Consider the following 21,820-nt stretch of genomic DNA (forward strand, 5'->3'; position numbering starts at 1 on the left):
GTCCTATCCTAGTTATCCTTCTCAATTGTGATGAGAATTGTTCATTGCTACCACTTAGTTAACCCTTAATAAATAAAGGAAAGTCAAGTGGATGAATTGACTTGAGCCACAAGTCCTAGCCAACTCCCAAGGAAAGACTAGCTTTAGTGCACTCCAAACCAATTAGCAATCTCTCCAATTACCAATCAACAAAGGAATTAGATAACTCAAGTGTCACTAATTACTCTACCTAGGCTAAGAGGAACAAAATCTATACTATATGTAGAAGAGGCATTTCAACAAATACATAATAGGCAATAAAAGTAAACAACATAAATTGCAAGAATTAAAGAGAGATCTAACTACAAAGGCAAGAGATCAACAATAGAAAAGCAAAGAAGAACAATTATTATGAATTACCTCTTATTGAATTGAAAGAAAATGGAAGGAACAATAGTAGATCTACAACAAAGTATAAGAACAACATAAAGGAAATTACAACAAAGGAATGGAAGAAGAATGAATGTAACAACAAAGAACTGAAAGGTAGAAGTAGAAGAAACCAAAGATTAAAACCTAGATCTAAGAACTAATCCTAATCCTAATCCTAGAGAGAAGTGAGAGCTTCTCTCTCTAGAAACTACTTCTAAAATTAAACTAAACTAATGGTAACTAACTTGTGTTTCCTCTTCATTCCTTGGGTTAAATAGCATCAGAAATGAGTTGGATTGGGCCCACAAGGCTTTAGAATTCGCTGGCCATGTTTTGCTTTAAGTGAACCAGGTGGCAGCAACGGCGCGTGCGCGTACTATGCACGTACGCGTCACCATGCGTGGTTCAAGCGTAGCAAATCTTATGTCGTTTCGAAGCCCCGGATGTTAGCTTTTCAACCCAACTGGAACCGCATCATTTGGACCTCTGTAGCTCAAGTTATGGTCGTTTAAGTGCGAAGAGGTCGGCTTGACAGCTTTCCAGTTCTTTCATTTCTTCATGAGTTCTCCAACTTTTCACGCTTTCTTTCTTCATTCCCTTGATCCAATCTTTGCCTCCTAAATCTGAAATCACTTAACAAACATATCAAGACATCTAATAGAATCAAGGTGAATTAAATTTAGCTATTCTGAGTCCTAAAAAGTATGTTTTCACTCTTAAGCACAATTAAAGGAGAATATACAAAACCATGCTATTTCATTGCATAAATGTGGGTAAAAGGTTATAAAATCCCCTAAATCAAGCATAAGATAAGCCCTACAAATGGGGTTTATCAACCTCCTCACACTTAAACCAAGCATGTCCTCATGCTTAAGCCAAGAGAAAGCAAAGGGCATCAACATTTATTCAATGTAACCTATCTATATGCATCCTATCTACATGAATGCAACTAGATGCAAAATGATTCTAGCTACTTGGTTAAAAATAAATCAATCCTCCAAGAGCATGTATAAACGGGTAGGGCTAAGGTCATATGACGATTTATGAATCCTACCAATTTTAGTATCAAAAATGAAGTTCAAGTAGACTTGCAAGAAGGGTGCTCATGAAAGCCGGGAATCAAGGAGTCGAGCATCGAACCCTCACCGGAAATGTTTGCACTCTAGTCGCTCAAGTGTGTAGGGTTGATTCACTCAATTCTCCCCTAATCATGCTTTCCAAGATTTGTTTTTCATCTAACAATCAACAATTATTTCATGCATGCATACAATTATCATGAGGTCTTTTCTTTAGGTTGTAATGGGGCTAGGGTCAAGGTAGGATGCATATTTGGTCAAGTGAGCTTAAAATTTGAATCTTTGATAAGCTTAAACTTCCCACTTAACCTATGACATCCTATACAATTGAGTTCTAACCTAACTACCCATTTCTCACTTTTTCACATACTCATGTATCCCTTTTCATTTCTCAACACATATGCATTGACTTTTATTTGAGCTTTACTTTGGGGCATTTTGTCCCCTTTTTATTGTTTTTCTTTTTCTTTCTTTTTTTTTTCTATACATATTGTTTTTTTTCTTTTTCTTTTTCTCATTTTTTTATATATACAAGAGCATCAATGCATAAGGTTTTACATTTAATTAACGCATGAGTATGTACCCAATTCCCAATATTTACAATAATAATACCAAACTACTCTTTTATTCACCCAATGTCCCAAGGTTCCCACACTTGACTGATACTCACACACAGTAGCCTAAGCCAATCAAAGATCCAAATTAAGGACATTTATTATTTTTCACTTTAAGGCTTGTAATGTGCTAAATTAAGAACAAAGTGGGTTAATCGTAGGCTCAAATTTGGCTAACAAAGGAAGATAGAAGGTAAGGCCATTTGGGTAAGTGAGCTAATGAAATGATGGCCTCAATCATATAAATGTATGAATACACAAAATAATGGACATAAAGAATCAAACAAATCAAAGATTACAATCATAGGAAGAGAATAATGCATACAAGAAGAAAAATAAGTGGTTATAGGATGTAACCACACAATTAGGCTCAAATCTCACAAGCTTGTGTTCTTAGCTCAAATTCCATGTTCCAAAATAAATTCTTTCAAGCAAGTTCCACAAAAATTTTTCAAATTGGTAGGTTGCCCTAAAACGGTTTCTTGGGAAAGAAATCATCACCCTAACCAAGTAGTCCTAATAAGAAGAAGGTAGTAAAATATGTACAAATTCTAGCTAACATGTAACCTATCATGCAATGCAATAGCTAATCTAACAAAGAAAACTAAGAATTGGTGTTGGACAAGAAAATTGTTACCCACGGAGATCGGTCAGACGACCTTCCCACACTTGAAGATTGCACCGTCCTCGGTGCATGCATAGAAGAGCAAGGTGGGCGGGTTGCTACAATTGATGAGCTCTTCAAATGGTTGTGTGGATGACTTGTTTGTTGCCCCATTTAACAGCTTTTTCTTTCTTCCTTCTTGGTGGCCAACCTAAAAGGAAAGAAAAAGAAAGAAAGTTAAGCCTATAACAAAGATATCAAAGCAAATAGAACATAGGCGGGGGCTAATGCCAAATAAAGGTATGGTTTTCTACTACATGGTAGCTACAACATGTAGAGGAGGAAACAATAAGAGAAAATGGCATATCAATGATACTTGATGCAAGAGTAAGGGCAAAGCCTGAAGAGCATGATGAGCATCAAGTTCGAACAAGAGAGAGTGGTCCATGAAAGACAATATAAGGTCATATCAATGCACAAAGAACACAAGTGCATAAAAGATTGAGCATTGATTTGAAGAGAAACATCACCCAACAATATGAAACAAGTCAAGAGGCACCAAAGTAAAGCAAGGAATCCTCAACAATTGAGTAGGAGGATGCAACACCATTATTAAAATGACTTAAAAAAATGCAAACATGCTACAAAAACTAAATGAAAATGGGAAGAGTAGAGGTATGCGAATGTGATAAGCAAAAGAAAATGGAAGGGAAGAAAAAAAAACTCATTTTTTTTATCGACGCGTTCGCGTCATGCGTGCTTACGCGTCGATGTGCATATTGGTTGAAGGACGCGTACGCACCAGGTGCGCGCACGCGTGCGTCGAGTTAGGCCGGAGGCATAATGTCGGCCCAAAAGTGGCACAACTCTTGGGTAAAAGTACCGGGGGTGCAGATTGTGCAATCGACGCGCGCGCGCACAGTATGCGTGCGCGTGCATTGCCAATTTAAGATCATGTGTGCGTACGCACCAGGTGCGCGCACGCGTGCATAGACTTGTGCCTTAGGCCCAATGTTCGCACAGTGCAGGCCTAACTCTCAGGTTTTTAGCTGGGGTCGAATTTTTGCATCCATGCGTACGCGTACAGTGCGCGTCCGCGTGGATGGTCGAAAAATGCTCAGGTGTGCGTACGCATGATGTGCGTGCATGCATAGATGGTGTTCTGTTTTTCAAAATATTTTTTTCTAAGTTCTTGCACCAATCCAAGCCTTTCAATCCTCCAAACAGCTACCAAAACACCCTAAAACCTTATTTATCATATTATACTTCTAACTAAACTTAGCAAACCAATAAAAACATAAAATTAAACTAATTATACCAATATTTACAAAGAAAGAAAATGAAAAGATGTTACCATGGTGGGGTGTCTCCCACCTAGCACTTTTGTTTATTGTCCTTAAGTTGGACTTATGGGGAGCTCCTCTCAAGGTGGCTTGTGCTTGTACTCATCTTGGAACTTCCACCAATGCTTGAATCTCCAATAAGCTCCATTCTTCAATTTCAATATCTTCAAGCTTTGATGGAGTTCTCCACAAACCATGAGCTCCCAAATTTGATTTTCATTGTGCGATCCGGGATCCCACACTTTGTTTTGACACCCGTCCTTAAATTGATCGTCATTGTTCCATCCGGGTGGTATGGCCATGGAATTCTCAAAGAAGCTTCCGAACAACTTTCTAGACCCATGCCATTTGGTTCCACACCAACCATTACTCTTGAATTTTGGGCTTACAGCCGTCATGAGCTTAGAATGATGTTTCCAACCACTACACAACTCTCTTATACTTTTGACTCCACAAAGAGCTCTAAGTTGACCATCATTTTCAATTAAACCATATTCAAGTGAGAAAGTAAGGCTTAGGGATAAGAGTTTTACCCACTCGAATGTTGTGTTAGATGGTGACTTGGGGAGGGGTGGTCCCAATGATCTTGCAAGCTCCACTCCCTTGTGCTCTTTCTTGACTATCTCCACCTCTTCGCTAGCTTCTTTAATCTCAACCGTTTCCCCTTTATCACTTGGCTTGGTGTTGTCTTCAAGAACTTCAATTTCTTGCCCAATGAGAGGTGATTCCATTTTGGATAGGAATTCATTGATGAATGAATCCATTTCTTGATCAACCTCTTCATATTCTTCAATTTCGATATACACCATGCCAACTTTTCCCTCTTGGTAGCTCTCCTCCAATTCACTCTCTTTTTCGTTGCTCACCAAGGGTACGTGAGGTTGTGCACATTCTTTTATAATTTCAACTTCATGTCCAATGGGAGAGGATTTCATTCTTGAGAGAAATTCATCCATGATTGAATCCATCTCTTGATAAGCCTCTTCCAAGTCTCCAACGATGATATGCCTTGGAGGTTGCGCACCCTCTTCAACATCGATATCAAGCTTCTTGGAAGAGTTCTCCATGATGCTACATTCCCATGGACTTTCAACATCTCCCAAATCTTCAACCACCTCTTTCTTTTCTTCAATGATCATATGCTCCTTCAATTGTTCCAACACAAAACTTGATTCTCCCTTCTCTACCGGATTTTCCAATTCCTCCTTCATGCTTTGCTCTTCTTTTGACTTTTCACACGTGGTCATGGAAGTACCTTGAGTATTCAAGCATTGGTGGGCTAAAGTGTGCACCACCTTGGTCAAATTAGTCACAAACTCAAGTGTATCCTGCTTCATGGCTTCTTGTCCTTGAAGTAACAAAGTGAGAGAATCGTCTATTGGGGCCTGGGGTGAATAGGAAGGTTCATTATTTTTGAGAGAGGGTTCATAGTAGGAAAGTGGTTCTTCTTGGTAAGGTTGTGGAGATTGTGTGTATTGAGGTGGTTCTTGGGAGTAATCTTGATAGGATTGTAGTGGTTCTAAAGGTTCTTGCTCATAATGATCATGAGAATATGGTATGGATGATTGATCATATGATGGATATGGATCATAGGGCGGTGTTTGGTAATGAAAGGCTTGTGAGAATGGTTGAGGTTCATGTTGAGGATGAGATTCATAGGCATATGATGGTGGTTGTTGAGTGTCACAAAAAGAGTCATCATAGCCGTTAAATTGGCATGCATTAGGATGGAAATTATACCTATAAGTATCCGGAGGTTATTGCCAATAGGAGTGATCAATTCCTTGAGGCTCCTCCCATCTTTGTTGGTTCCATCCATAATGAATGTCATCATTGAAGTGCGCATTTCCTACAACATAATTAGGACCAAACTCATAGCCAAAATGAGAATTTATAGTGGAAAACCAAATTAAAACTAACAAAATCTAGTAAACAAGCAAAAGACAAGCTATTTACAATATTCACATATGTACAATAACCAATAACATAACACCATTGCAAATCCCCGGCAACGGCGCCATTTTGATGATCGAGATTTTTGACGGTTTAGAATTTCACAAATGAAATCTCGTTGAAGTATAGTCTCTAAACCAACAATAATCATTTCATGCAAAAATTTGTTTGTCACAAGTACAAACCCCTAAAATCTATAAACCGAAGTATTTAAACCTCGAGTCGTTCTCCCTAGGATTTACAATAAAGTGTCTTGTTATTGGTTAGAAATGTGTTTTGGGGTTTTTGGATAAGAAGCATGAAAAGTAAATGGCAACGAAAATAAACTAACAACTATAAAAGGCTCTTGGCAAGGTATGAAAATTAGAAGTCCTATCCTAGTTATCCTTCTCAATTGTGTTGAGAATTGTTCATTGCTACCACTTAGTTAACCTTTACTAAATAAAGGAAAGTCAAGTGGATGAATTGACTTGAGCCACAAGTCCTAGCCAACTCCCAAGGAAAGACTAGCTTTAGTGCACTCCAAACCAATTAGCAATCTCTCCAATTACCAATCAACAAAGGAATTAGATAACTCAAGTGTCACTAATTACTCTACCTAGGCCAAGAGGAACAAAATCTATACTATATGTAGAAGAGGCATTTCAACAAACACATAATAGGCAATAAAAGTAAACAACATAAATTGCAAGAATTAAAGAGAGATCTAACTACAAAGGCAAGAGATCAACAATAGAAAAGCAAAGAAGAACAATTATTATGAATTACCTCTTATTGAATTGAAAGAAAATGGAAGGAACAATAGTAGATCTACAACAAAGTATAAGAATAACATAAAGGAAATTACAACAAAGGAATGGAAGAAGAATGAATGTAACAACAAAGAATTGAAAGGTAGAAGTAGAAGAAACCAAAGATTAAAACCTAGATCTAAGAACTAATCCTAATCCTAATCCTAGAGAGAAGTGAGAGCTTCTCTCTCTAGAAACTACTTCTAAAACTAAACTAAACTAATGGTAACTAACTTGTGTTTCTTCTTCATTCCTTGGGTTAAATAGCATCAGAAATGAGTTGGATTGGGCCCACAAGGCTTTAGAATTCGCTGGCCACGTTTTGCTTTAAGTGAACTAGGTGGCAGCAACGGCGCGTGCGCGTACTATGCGCGTACGCATCACCATGCACGGTTCAACCATAGCAAATATTATATCGTTTCGAAGCCCCGGATGTTAGCTTTCCAACCCAACCAGAACCGCATCATTTGGACCTCTGTAACTCAAGTTATGGTCATTTAAGTACGAAGAGGTCGGCTTGACAGCTCTCCGGTTCTTTCATTTCTTCATGAGTTCTCCAACTTTTCACGCTTTCTTTCTTCATTCCCTTGATCCAATCTTTGCCTCCTAAATCTGAAATCACTTAACAAACATATCAAGGCATCTAATAGAATCAAGGTGAATTAAATTTAGCTATTTTGAGTCCTAAAAATTATGTTTTCACTCTTAAGCACAATTAAAGGAGAATATACAAAACCATGCTATTTCATTGCATAAATGTGGGTAAAAAGTTATAAAATCCCCTAAATCAAGCATAAGATAAGCCCTACAAATGGGGTTTATCAATGGCATGCCAAACAGAGGAACCACTCACTCACAAAGAGGCGTGGCACGCCAGACCCTGGGCGTGCCACGCTAGTACAACTTTCCAGAGGAGCTTAGCCAAGCACACAGCAAGGGCGTGGCACGCCAGACCCTGGGCGTGCCATGCTAGTTCAAGTTTCCAGAGGCAAAGAAAAGTAGAAAAAGGCAAAGGGCGTGCCACTTGAGTTTGAAGGCGTGGCACGCCAACACAAGAATTCCACTATGGCGTGCCACTTGAGTTCGAAGGCGTGGCATGCCAAGGTTGATAAAGAGACGAGCATGCCACTTGAAGGATTGGGCGTGGCACGCCAAGCTAGAATGAAGGGCACGTGACACGCCAGCTGAGAAGTCACGCTTATTGAGTGTTTTCTTTTCCCTCCAAAATGTAATTTTCCCTTTTCACTTTTGTAATTCTTTTATTATACTAGGAGTAGTATAAATACCCCCAAGGAGTACTGAAGAGGGGTTAAGCAGTTAGTTTTAGATCCACTTTTACACTTCACTTTTGAGTACTTTTTGAGCTATGAGTAGCTAACTTCCCTTTGAGAGAGGGAGCTCTGTTGTACTTGATGGATTGATAATAGTAAAATTCTTCTTCTCTTAATCTTCTCTTTGATTTGCTAGAAGGAATTTCGTTCTTAATGCTTAGTGTTCAATTATCTTGGGAAAGAGATTGAATGCAATTGGGTTTCATGGAAACCTTGGGAAAGGAAACATGAAACCATGCTTGAAATCCCTTCTCACACTTGAGTAGAATCTGGGTTTTGGTATTTGGATACATGACATATAATCCTCCCTCTACCTGGACCTATAAGGGTGTGTAGTATAATCAGGGACCAAGCATATCTCTCTTCATGAGCAATTAGACTAAGGAATTGGCTATTGATCAAGATCTAAGAGATTGAGTCACTAAGGGATTGGGGCTCGATTAATCATGATTGCCAAGAGGTCAATGAGTTGCATGATTGAAGATGATATAAGCTAGATTTGATCCAAAGAGACAACATCTCCCAATCTCAATGAACTTCCCCATTCTTATCTATCCATTTCTTTACTGCTTAATTTTTACATTCAGTAATTCCCCACTCCTATTTACATTCAAGTCATTTATGATTCATCACTTTACATTCTACAATTTCTGTTTCTGCACTTTATTGCTTTTCTTTATATTCTAGTCATTTACAATTATGTCATGTACAATTCTGCACTTCACAATCTTATTGATCCGCTTGACTAATTCATCAACCAATTAAAACTGCTTGAATTTGCCAATCTCTGTGGATACGATCCCACTCCACTGTGGGTTATTACTTGGCGATAATTTTGGTGCGCTTGACAAAAGAACTAATTCACTAATTTTTGAATGGGGTGTGTGATAAACCACTATTTTATGGTTTATATTGTATTTAATTGAGTGGTTTTATCAAGCTTTTCACCCACTTATTCATAGGATTTGCATGATTTTACAATTCCTTCCTAGTTTAGTTCTATGATTGAAAACATGCTTCTTTGGTCTTAATTTAGCTAATCTTAATCCTCTCTTATTACCATTTGATGCCTTGATCTGTGTGTTAAGTGTTTCAGGCTTCATAGGGCAGGAATGGCTTAGAGAATGAAGAGGAAGCGTGCAAAAATGGAAGGAACACAAGGAATTGAGGAGATGACCAGCGAGAAGTCATGCGGTCGCATGGCTCACGCGACCGTGCGAAATGGAAGAAATCAGAGTGACGCGTTCGCATGCCTGACGCGACCGCGCGGATTGGAAGCTGCATGAACGACGCGAATGCGTGGACGACACGCACGCGTGGCACAAAAAACGCTGAGTGATGCGATCACGTGAACAACACAGATACATGACGTGCGCGATCTGCAAAATTACAGAAGTCACTGGCAGAGATTATGGGCCATATTTCAACCCAGTTTTCGGCTCAGAAACACAGATTAAAGTCAGGAAACATGCAGAGACTCAAGAGAGGAATTCATGATCATTCATTCATTTTTCACAATTTTAGTTTCAGATGTAGTTTTAGAGAGAGAGAGGCTCTCTCCTCTCTTTTAGGATTTAGGATTAAGATTCCTCTTAAAGGATTTAGGATTTATTATTATTTCAACTTACAATTCTTCTGAGCTCCAGGTTCAATATTCCTTTATTTTGACTTCTCTTCTACTTTGAGATACTTTAATGCTTTTATTTATTAATGACTTATGTTGCCAAATTGGCTTATGAACCATCTATGTTATGATTTTCTTAACTAATACACATTGAGGTATTTCAGACTTATATGTTATGGATGCTTTGGTTTTATCCAAATTATTTTCATTCGAGTAGATTTTCTTCCCTTTTGGCTCTGGTTGGTTAATTGGTGACTCTTGAGTTATCAAACTCATTGTTGACTGAAAATTGGAATTCTTCAAGAATTAATTCGAGTTCCAATAACTCTAGCCTTTCCCAAGGAAAGACTAGGACCTGAGGAATAAAAATTAATTCATCCACTTAACTTACCTTCATAGTTAGAGGTTGACTTAGTGGGAGAAAAATTCAATTCTCATCACAATTGATAAGGATAACTGTGATAGGACTTTCAGTTCTCACACCTTGCCAAGAGCTTTACTAGTTATTATTTTGACGACTTGTTATTTTACATTACTTGTTCAACCCTTTTGAAAACCCCAAAATATACCTTTGCATAACCAATAATAAGAACATACCTCCCTGTAATTCCTTGAGAAGACGACCCGAGGTTTAAATACTTCGGTTATCAATTTTAAAGGGGTTTGTTACTTGTGACAACCAAATGTTTGTACGAAGGAATTTTCTGTTGGTTTAGAATCTATACTTACAATGCGACTATATTTTTATAAAATTCTTTACAAGCAAAAATCCTAACGTCAAAATAGCGCCGTTGCCGGGTAATTGCAAACGTGTGCCTTCTTATTGGTTATTGTAAATATTTTTCAAAAAAATTTTTTTTTTCAGATTTTTATTTTAAAATTTTTATCTTATCCTATCTTATTTCAAAATCAAATTTCAAATTTCAAATCTTTTTCAAAAAAAAAAAAAACATATCTTTTTCAAAATCTTATCTTATTTTTTTTCAAAAATCATATCTTTTTCAAAATATTTTCTTATCTTTTTTTTTTCATATCTTTTTCAAAATATTTTCTTTTTGTTAGTTTTTGTTTTTATTTTCTCTTACTACTATTAACTCTCACCCCTTTGGCTATGAGTCTGGTTACAATTATGTTGCAGGAAGAGGAGATTGTAATGACAACTTGCATCAAGGATGGAACAATCAAAGATGGGAGGAGCCACAAGGATTTGATCAACCCTCATGGCAACAACTACCTCCAATGGACTATCAACAACCGTTCTGTGATGCATATCAAGGCAATGGCTATGGTGAGCGCTCTTTTGACTATCAACAACCACCACCATACGCCTATGAACCCCTTCCTCAATATAACTTTGAACCACCATACTCACAAGCCCCTTTCCGCCATTCACCTCCATATGACCCTAACACATATCCACCATACCAACCACCCTATGAACCACCACCTCAGTATAAACCATCTCCATATCCATCAATCCAAGAGCACTATGATCCTACTTATGATAGCCGAGCATAACAAGAATCAACGGATCGTCTCAAGAAAACAGTGGATCAATTTCACGCAACCCTTCATCAATTGAATCAAGCGGTAAATTAATTAGCTTCTCGACGTCCGGACACTCAAGGAACCCCCATGGCTTCATGTAGAGAATCTAATGAAGAACGTAGCATGAAAGAGACACTAGAAACTCCAGTGGATAATAAGGAGCATGACTTTGTACTGGAACAAGTGGAGGAAGCCATAATAGTTACAGAGGAAGAAGTGGTTGAAGACTTAGGAGATGCAGAACCTCCACGGGAACCTCAAGTCACAGAACCCTCTTCTAAGGAGTTTGAATTTGTTGTTGAGGAGGGTGTACAACCTCCAAGGCATGTCATGGTTGAAGACTTGGAAGAGGTTGATCAAGAGATGGAGTTTAAAGAAGAAGAAGCACAACCTCCCATGCCCTTGGTAAACAATGAAGAAGAGGTTGAATTGGAAGAAGGCCACCAAGAGGAAGAGGTTGAAATTGAAGAAGCTTACAAAGAGGTGGAAGTTGTCAGAGAAGAGCACAAGGGAGTGGAGCTTGCAAATTCATTAGAAATATCTCTCCCAAGACCATTACCGTCCAACACAACATTCAAGTGGGTAAAATTCCTATCCTTATCCTTTACTTTCCCACTTGAATATGGGCTACTAGAGACGGATGGTCAGCTTAGAGCTCTTTTTGGCATTAAGAGTAAGAGGAAGATGGTCAGTGGTAAGAATTATCTTGCAAAGTTCATTATGGTTGGAAGCTTTAAGTTTAAACGTAAGGGTTGGTATAGAGCTCAATTGAATGGGTCTAAGATGTTGTTTGGCCGCTTCAGTGAGAATTCAGACTGCTTGCCACCCAGATGGAATCATGATGATCAACAAGAAGACGGGTGCACAAGCAAGGTTTGGGATCCCGGAGGATATTGGACATACAAACATTGGTGGGGATTCCTAGATCAATACAAGCACAAGCCGCCATAACATGGAGCTCACCAAATGTCCAACTTAAGGACTTTAACTAAAAGTGCTGGGTGGGAGACAACCCACCATGGTATGATCGTTCCTTTTTCAATTCAGTTTTGTTTGTTTTTGAGTTTTATTTTCTTTTATTGAACCTGGAATTGTTCATAACATTTGCATCTGCATCTGCATACCACATTTTGCATATTTCATACAAAAAAAATGCACAAGACGCGTAAGCGTCGCTGACGCGTCCGTGTCACAAGTGCGTGGGGAAGAAATAAGATTGAACAGAGAGTCATGCGAAAGTGTGGCTGGAGGCATGCCTTTGGCACAAGTTGATCCACGCGACCGCGTCGCCTACGCATCCGCGTCATGTGGGAAAAATTCTTCCCATGGGACCGCGTCACCCACGCGATCGCGTGCCCTGTAAATCGACGTAAAAAGGGTTTATGGCCGAAAGTTGAGCTGGATCGTGGCTGGACTCGTGCTAGAAGCACAAGCCCTACCATGCGAACGCGTGCCCCACGCGTCCGTGCCGTTTTTCAGAAAATGGCCAACCACGCGATCGCGTCCTCTACGCGACCGCATCACCCAGATTTTTGGCAAAATGCATTTAAACAGAGAGTTGTGCGAACGCAAGGCTGCACTCGCGCCACTAGCACAAATCGAGTCACGCGTCCACGTGCCACACGCGTTTGCATCACTTTCTCGAAGCGCTATCCATGCGACCGCGTGCCCTGCGCGTCCGCGTCCCCCTCGCCGCACAGCCTATCCATCCCAGCGCCAACAATCTTATCTTTTCTTAATCTTTTTCTTTCCCCTTTCTTAATTCTTTCTTCTTCGTTCTTTACTTTCTTCTATTATCTCTATTTTTCATCTTATTCATTCTTTTTCTTCTTCTCTCTTTACTTTCTTCTTTCTTTCTTCCTCCTTTCTTACTTTCTTTTTCTTTTCCATTGGTGTTAAAATTCTCTTTTCAACTATTGCATCTTTTCTTGAATTATTCTGGTGCTTCATGACTTGTTTTATTTTGATTGGGTATTATTATTCATAAATCAATGCTAATTTTTATAATACTGATATTCCTTTTGCATTGATATGCACTCACTCTATCTTGCATTACCCACACTCTCTTTCCCATTGTTGTAACTTTTTGCACTATTGATATGCCATATGCTTTTATTATTTTCTCACTTGCATGTTGTAGCTACCATGTAATTGAGACCTTTATTATTTAGCATTAACCAACCCATATTTTATTTATATTCTTATTTTTATTTCTGGGTCACTTTTTCTTCTTTTTCTTCTTCTTTCAAGATGGCCACCGAGGAAGGGAAAGGGAAAGCTTCTAACTGGAGAGACAGGCAAGTCAATCTGCACAATCTATAGAGAAAGACATCAGTTGGAGCAGCCCGTCCACTTGTACATCTTCGCATGCACCGAGGATGGTACAATCTTTAAGTGTGGGGAGGTCGATACTGATCTCCATGGGTTAGTGATGAGCGGATAATTTATATGCTTTTTGGCTTTGTTTTTAGGTAGTTTTTAGTATGATCTAACTACTTTTAGGGATGTTTTCATTAGTTTTTTATGTTAAATTCACATTTCTAGATTTTACTATGAGTTTGTGTGTTTTTCTGTGATTTCAGGTATTTTCTGGCTGAAATTGAGGGACCTGAGCAAAGCTCTGATAAGAAGGCTGACAAAGGACTGCTGATGCTGTTGGAATCTGACCTTCCTGCACTTGAAATGGATTTTCTGGAGCTGCAGAACTCCAAATGGCACGCTCTCAATGGCGTTGGAAATTAGACATTGGTGCACGAAATTGTGATCACTACTTTTCAAAACATAAACAATCCCTAGTAATGGCTCCAAAGACTTGGTGCTCAATACCATGGCATAAACACAACTTCGCACAACTAACCAGCAAGTGCACTGGGTCGTCCAAGTAATAAACCTTACGCGAGTAAGGGTCGATCCCACGGAGATTGGTGATATGAAGCAAGCTATGGTCACCTTGTAAATCTCAGTCAGGCAGACTCAAATGGGTATAGTGGTAAACGAATAAAGCAATAAGATAAAGATAGAGATACTTATGCATATCATTGGTGGGAGCTTCAGATAAGCGTATGAAGATGCCTTCCCTTCCGTCTCTCTGCTTTCTTACTGTCTTCATCCAATCCTTCTTCCTCCTTTCCATGGCAAGCTCGTGTAGGGTTTCACCGTTGTCAGTGGCTACCTCCCATCCTCTCAATGGAAATACGTTCCTGATGCTCTGTCACAGCATAGGCTATCCATCTGTCGGTTCTCAATCAGGCCGGAATAGAATCCAGTGATTCTTTTACGTCTGTCACTAACGCCCCGCCCTCAGGAGTTTGAAGCACGTCACAGTCATTCAATCATTGAATCCTACTCAGAATACCACAGACAAGGTTAGACCTTCCGGATTCTCTTGAATGCCACCATCAGTTCTTGCCTATACCACGAAGACTCTGATCTCACGGAATGGCTGGCTCGTTTGTCAGGCGAGCACTCGGTTGTCAGGCGATCAACCATGCATCATGCAATCAGAAATCCAAGAGATAAACACTAGGGCCTCGAATGCTTGTAGAACAAGAATGGTTGTCAGTCACCTTGTTCATAGGTGAGAATGATGATGAGTGTCACGGATCATCACATTCATCAAGTTGAAGAACAAGTGATATCTTGGACAAAGAACAAGCGGAATTGAATAGAAGAACAATAGTAATTGCATTAATACTCGAGGTACAGCAGAGCTCCACACCTTAATCTATGGTGTGTAGAAACTCCACCGTTGAAAATACATAAGAACAAGGTCTAGGCATGGCCGAATGGCCAGCCTTCCAAAGAGGGTTCAATCATCAAAACATGATCAAAAGATGAAAATACAATAGTAAAAGGTCCTATTTATAGAGAACTAGTAACCTAGGGTGTACAGAGGTGAGTAAATGACATAAAAATCCACTTCCGGGCCCACTTGGTGTGTGCTTGGGCTGAGCAATGAAGCATTTTCGTGTAGAGACTCTTCTTGGAGTTAAACGCCAGCTTTTAGTCCAGTTTGGGCGTTTAACTCCCATTTTGGTGCCAGTTTCGGCGTTTAACGCTGGAATTTCTTGAGGTGACTTTGAACGCCGGTTTAGGCCATCAAATCTTGGGCAAAGTATGGACTATCATATATTGCTGGAAAGCCCAGGATGTCTACTTTCCAACACCGTTGAGAGCGCGCCAATTGGGCTTCTGTAGCTCCAGAAAATCCACTTCGAATGCAGGGAGGTTAGAATCCAACAGCATCTGCAGTCCTTTTCAGCCTCTAAATCAGATTTTTGCTCAGATCCCTCAATTTCAGCCAGAAAATACCTGAAATCACAAAAAAACACACAAACTCATAGTAAAGTCCAGAAAAGTGAATTTTAACTAAAAACTAATAAAAATATACTAAGAACTCAACTAAAACTACCAAAAACATACTAAAAACAATGCCAAAAAGCGTACAAATTATCCGCTCATCACAACACCAAACTTAAATTGTTGCTTGTCCCCAAGCAACTGAAAATCAAATAAGATAAAAAGAAGAGAATATACTATAGACTCCAAATTATCAATGAAACTAAGCTCCAAATTAGATGAGCGGGACTAGTAGCTTTTTGCCTCCGAACAGTTTTGGCATCTCATTTTATCCTTTGAAATTCAGAATGATTTGCTTCTTTAGGAACTCAGAATCCAGATAGTGTTATTGATTCTCCTAGTTAAGTATGATGATTCTTGAACACAGCTACTTGTTGAGTCTTGGCTGTGGCCCAAAGCATTCTGTCTTCCAGTATTACCACCGGATACATACATGCCACAGACACATAATTGGGTGAACTTTTTCAGATTGTGACTCAGCTTTGCTAAAGTCCCCAATTAGAGGTGTCCAGGGTTCTTAAGCACACTCTTTTTGCCTTGGATCACAACTTTATTTCTTTCTTTCTTTTTCTTTTTCTCCTTTTTTTTTCGTTTTTTTTTCTCCTTCTTTTTTTTTGTATTCACTGCTTTTTCTTGCTTCAAGAATCATTTTTATGATTTTTCAGATCCTCAGTAACATGTCTCCTTTTTCATCATTCTTTCAAGAGCCAACAATTTTAACATTCATGAACCACAAATTCAAAAGACATATGCACTGTTCAAGCATACATTCAGAAAACAAAAAGTATTGTCACCACATCAAACTAATTAAGCTAGTTTTAAAGATGAATTTGAAATCATGTACTTCTTGTTCTTTTGTGATAAAAACAGTTTTCATTTAAGAAAGGTGATGGATTCATATTCATAGCTTTAAGGCATAGACACTAATGATCATAAGACACAAACATGGATAAACATAAGCACTAAAATTCGAAAAACAGAAGAATAAAGAACAAGGAAATCAAGGAACGGGTCCACCTTAGTGATGGCAGCTCTTCTTTCCTCTTGAAGGTCCTATGGAGTGCTTGAGCTCCTCAATGTCTCTTCCTTGCCTTTGTTGCTCCTCTCTCATGATTCTTTGATCTTCTCTTATTTCATGGAGGAGAATGGAGTGTTCTTGGTGCTCCACCCTTAGTTGTCCCATGTTGGAACTCAATTCTCCTAGGGAGGTGTTTAGTTGCTCCCAATAGTCTTGTGGAGGAAAGTGCATCCCTTGAGGCATCTCAGGGATCTCATGATGAGAGGGGTCTCTTGTGTGCTCCATCCTTTTCTTGGTAATGGGCTTATCCTCATCAATGGTGATGTCTCCCTCTATGTCAACTCCAACTGAATAACAGAGGTGACAAATGAGGTGAGGAAAGGCTAACCTTGCTAAGGTAGAGGACTTATCCGCCACCTTGTAGAGTTCTTGGGCTATGACCTCATGAACTTCCACTTCTTCTCCAATCATGATGCTATGGATCATGATGGCCCGGTCTAAAGTAACTTCGGACCGGTTGCTAGTGGGAATGATTGAGCGTTGGATAAACTCCAACCATCCTCTAGCCACGGGTTTGAGGTCATGCCTTCTCAATTGAACCGGCTTGCCTCTTGAATCTCTCTTCCATTGTGCGCCCTCTTCACATATGACTGTGAGGACTTGGTCCAACCTTTGATCAAAGTTGACCCTTCTTGTGTAAGGATGTTCATCTCCTTGCATCATAGGCAAGTTGAACGCCACCCTCACACTTTCCGGACTAAAATCCAAGTATTTCCCCCGAACCATTGTGAGATAATTCTTTGGATCCGGGTTCATACTTTGATCATGGTTCTTGGTGATCCATGCATTGGCATAGAATTCTTGAACCATCAAGATTCCGACTTGTTGAATGGGGTTGGTAAGCACTTCCCAACCTCTTCTTCGGATCTCATGGCGGATCTCCGGATATTCACTCTTTTTGAGTGAAAAGGGGACCTCGGGGATCACCTTCTTCAAGGCCACAACTTCATAGAAGTGGTCTTGATGCACCCTTGAGATGAATCTATCCATCTCCCATGACTCGGAGGTGGAAGCTTTTGCTTTCCCTTTCCTCTTTCTAGAGGTTTCTCCGGCCTTGGATGCCATAATGGTTATGGAAAAACGAAAAAGCAACGCTTTTACCACACCAAACTTAAAATGTTTGCTCGTCCTCGAGCAAAAGAAGAAAGAAGAGAGTAGAAGAAGAAGAAATGAGGAAGAGGGAGATGGTGGTGTATTCGGCCAAAGAGGGGGAGAAGTGGTTTGAATTTGAAGGGTGAGGTTGGTGGGGTTTTATGAAGGATGGATGTGAGTGGTGAAGAGAAAGATGGGATTTGATAGGTGAAGGGTTTTTTGGGGAAGAGGTAATGAGGTGATTGGTGAATGGGGGAAGAAGAGAGAGAGTGGTGGTGGGGTCCTGTGGGGTCCACAGATCCTGTGGTGTCAAGGAAAAGTCATCCCTGCACCAAATGGCATCAAAATTCACGTTTTGAGCCATTGCTGGCGTTAAACGCCGGGCTGGTGCCCATTCCTGGCGTTTAACGCCAGGTTCTTGCCCTTTTCTGGCGTTTAACGCCAGTCTGGTGCCCCTTTCTGGCGTTAAACGCCCAGAATGGTGCCAGACTGGGCGTTAAACGCCCAACTGCTAGGCTTACTGGCGTTTGAACGCCAGCAGCATCTTCCTCCAGGGTGTGCTGTTTTTCTTCTTGTTTTTTATTCCGTTTTTGCTTTTTCAATGGATTTTGTGACTTCTCATGATCATCAACCTACAAAAAACATAAAATAACAAAAGAAAATATATGAAATATAATCATTGGGTTGCCTCCCAACAAGCGCTTCTTTAATGTCAGTAGCTTGACGGAGGGCTCTCATGGAGCCTCACAGATACTCAGAGCAATGTTGGAACCTCCCAACACCAAACTTAGAGTTTGAATGTGGGGGTTCAACACCAAACTTAGAGTTTGGTTGTGGTCTCCCAACACCAAACTTAGAGTTTGACTGTGGGGGCTCTTCTTGACTCTGATTTGAGAGAAGCTCTTCATGCTTCATCTCTATGGTGACAGAGGGATATCCTTGAGCCTTAAACACCAAGGATTCTCTATTCACTTGAATGATCAGTTCACCTCTATCAACATCAATCACAGCCTTTGCTGTGGCTAGGAAAGGTCTGCCAAGGATGATGGTTTCATCCATGCATTTCCCAGTCTCTAGGACTATGAAATCAGTAGGGATGTAATGGTCTTCAATCTTAACCAAAACATTCTCTACAAGTCCATAAGCTTGTTTTCTTGAGTTGTCTGCCATCTCTAGTGAGATTTTTGCAGCTTGTACCTCAAAGATCCTTAGCTTCTCCATTACTGAGAGAGGCATGAGGTTTACACTTGACCCTAAGTCACACAGAGCCTTCTTGAAGGTCATGGTGCCTATGGTACAAGGTATGGAAAACTTCCCAGGGTCTTGTCTCTTTTGAGGTAATTTCTGCCTAGACAAGTCATCCAGTTCTTTGGTGAGCAAAGGAGGTTCATCCTCCCAAGTCTCATTTCCAAATAACTTGTCATTCAGCTTCATGATTGCTCCAAGGTATTTAGCAACTTGCTCTTCAGTGACATATTCATCCTCTTCAGAGGAAGAATACTCATCAGAGCTCATGAAAGGCAGAAGTAAGTCCAATGGAATCTCTATGGTCTCATTTTGAGGACCAGATTCCCATGGTTCCTCATTGGGGAACTCATTGGAGGCTAGTGTACGCCCATTGAGGTCTTCCTCAGTGGCGTTCACTTCCTCCCCTTCCTCTCCAAATTCGGCCATATTGATGGCTTTGCACTCTCCTTTTGGATTTTCTTCTGTGTTGCTTGGAAGAGTACTTGGAGGGAGTTCAGTAACTTTCTTGCTCAGCTGTCCCACTTGTGCCTCCAAATTTCTAATGGAGGACCTTGTTTCATTCATGAAACTTTGAGTGGTTTTAATTAGATCAGAGACCATGGTTGCTAAGTCAGAGGAGTTCTGCTTAGGATTCTCTGTCTGTTGCTGAGAAGATGATGGAAAAGGTTTGCCATTGTTAAACCTGTTTCTTCCACCATTATTATTGAAACCTTGTTGAGGTCTCTCTTAATTCTTCCATGAGAAATTTGGGTGATTTCTCCATGAAGAATTATAGGTGTTACCATAGGGTTCTCCTAGGTAATTCACCTCTTCCATTGAAGGGTTTTCAGGATCATAAGCTTCTTCCTCAGATGAAGCATCCTTAGTGCTACTTGGTGCATTTTGCATTCCAGACAGACTTTGAGAAATCAAATTGACTTGTTGAGTCAATATTTTATTCTGAGCCAAAATGGCGTTCAGAGTATCAATCTCAAGAACTCCTTTCTTCTGACTTGTCCTATTATTCACAGGATTTCTCTCAGAAGTGTACATGAATTGGTTATTTGCAACCATTTCAATGAGCTCTTGAGCTTCTGTAGGCGTCTTCTTCAGATGAAGAGATCCTCCAGCAGAGCTATCCAAGGACATCTTAGATAGTTCAGAGAGACCATCATAGAAAATACCTATGATGCTCCATTCAGAAAGCATGTCAGAAGGACATTTTCTGATTAATTGTTTGTATCTTTCCCAAGCTTCATAGAGGGATTCTCCATCCTTCTGTCTGAAGGTTTGGACTTCCACTCTAAGCTTACTCCATCTTTGTGGTGGAAAGAACTTTGCCAAGAAGGCATTGACTAGCTTTTCCCAAGAGTCCAGGCTTTCTTTAGGTTGAGAGTCCAACCATATTCTAGCTCTGTCTCTTACAGCAAAAGGGAATAGCATCAGTCTATAGACCTCAGGGTCTACCCCATTAGTCTTGACTGTGTCACAGATTTGCAAGAATTCAGCTAAGAACTGATGAGGATCTTCCATTGGAAGTCCATGGAACTTGCAATTCTGTTGCATTAGAGAAACTAATTGAGGTTTAAGCTCAAAGTTGTTTGCTCCAATGGCAGGGATAGAGATGCTTCTCCCATAGAAGTCGGGAGTAGGTGCAGTAAAGTCACCCAGCACCTTCCTTGCATTGTTTGCATTATTGTTGTTTTCGGCTGCCATGTCTTCTTCTTCTTTGAAGAATTCGGTCAGGTCCTCTAAAGAGAGTTGTGCTTTGGCTTCTCTTAGCTTTCTCTTCAAGGTCCTTTCGGGTTCAGGGTCAGCTTCAACAAGAATGCCTTTGTCTCTGCTCCTGCTCATATGAAAGAGAAGAGAACAAGAAAATGTGGAATCCTCTATGTCACAGTATAGAGATTCCTTGAGGTGTCAGAGGAAAAGAGAAATAGAAAGAAGAAGGAGAAGAAGAATTCGAACTTTAACTAGATAAGGTTCGAATTGTGCATTGAGAAGGAGTGGTACTCCATAAATAGAAGGATGTGAGAAGGAGGGAAGTAATTTTTTGAAAATTAATTAAAATATTTTGAAAACATTTTTGAAAAACACTAATTGATTTTCGAAAATAAAAGTAAGAAAGAAATCAAGTGATTTTTGAAAAAAAATTTTGAAATTAGAAGTTAGAAAGATTTGATTGAAAACTTATTTTGAAAAAGATGTGATTAAAAGGACATGATTGAAAAGATTTGATTAGAAAACAATTTTAAAAGATATGTTTTGAAAACAATTTTTAAAAGATTTGATTTTGAAAATTAATGTCTTGCCTAACAAGAAAAGATATGATTCAAACATTAAACCTTTCTCAACAGAAAAGGCAACAAATTTGAGATGTTCAATCAAATCATTAATTGTTAGTAAGTATCTTTGAAAAAGGAAAGAAATTGATTTTGAAAACATTTGATTGAAAAGATATGATTTGGAAAAGATTTGATTTTGAAAAACTAAAAAAAAATTGATTTGAAAACAAAATCTTCCCCCTAGCACCATCCTGGCGTTAAACGCCCAGAATGGTATACATTCTGGCGTTTAACGCCCAAAATGCACCCTTTTTGGGCGTTAAACGCCCAACCAGGTACCCCGGCTGGCGTTTAAACGCCAGTCTGTCTTCTTCACTGGGCATTTTTGAATGCCCAGCTTTTTCTGTATAATTCCTCTGCAGTATGTTCTGAATCTTCAATTCTCTGTATTATTGACTTGAAAAGACACAAATTGAAAATATTT

At 39.6% G+C, this 21,820-nt stretch overlaps 1 non-coding gene across 1 annotated transcript; it reads left to right on the top strand.

Moving 5' to 3' along the window:
• The first annotated feature begins 20,254 nt into the window (after positions 1-20,254).
• LOC130942831 (small nucleolar RNA R71) lies at positions 20,255-20,362 on the top strand. Its single transcript, XR_009071380.1, has one exon. It is a non-coding gene; the product is annotated as a small nucleolar RNA R71 (small nucleolar RNA).
• The last annotated feature ends 1,458 nt before the right edge of the window (positions 20,363-21,820 follow it).

Source organism: Arachis stenosperma, chromosome 7 (genome assembly GCF_014773155.1).
Source record: "Arachis stenosperma cultivar V10309 chromosome 7, arast.V10309.gnm1.PFL2, whole genome shotgun sequence".
Lineage (NCBI taxonomy): Eukaryota > Viridiplantae > Streptophyta > Magnoliopsida > Fabales > Fabaceae > Arachis > Arachis stenosperma.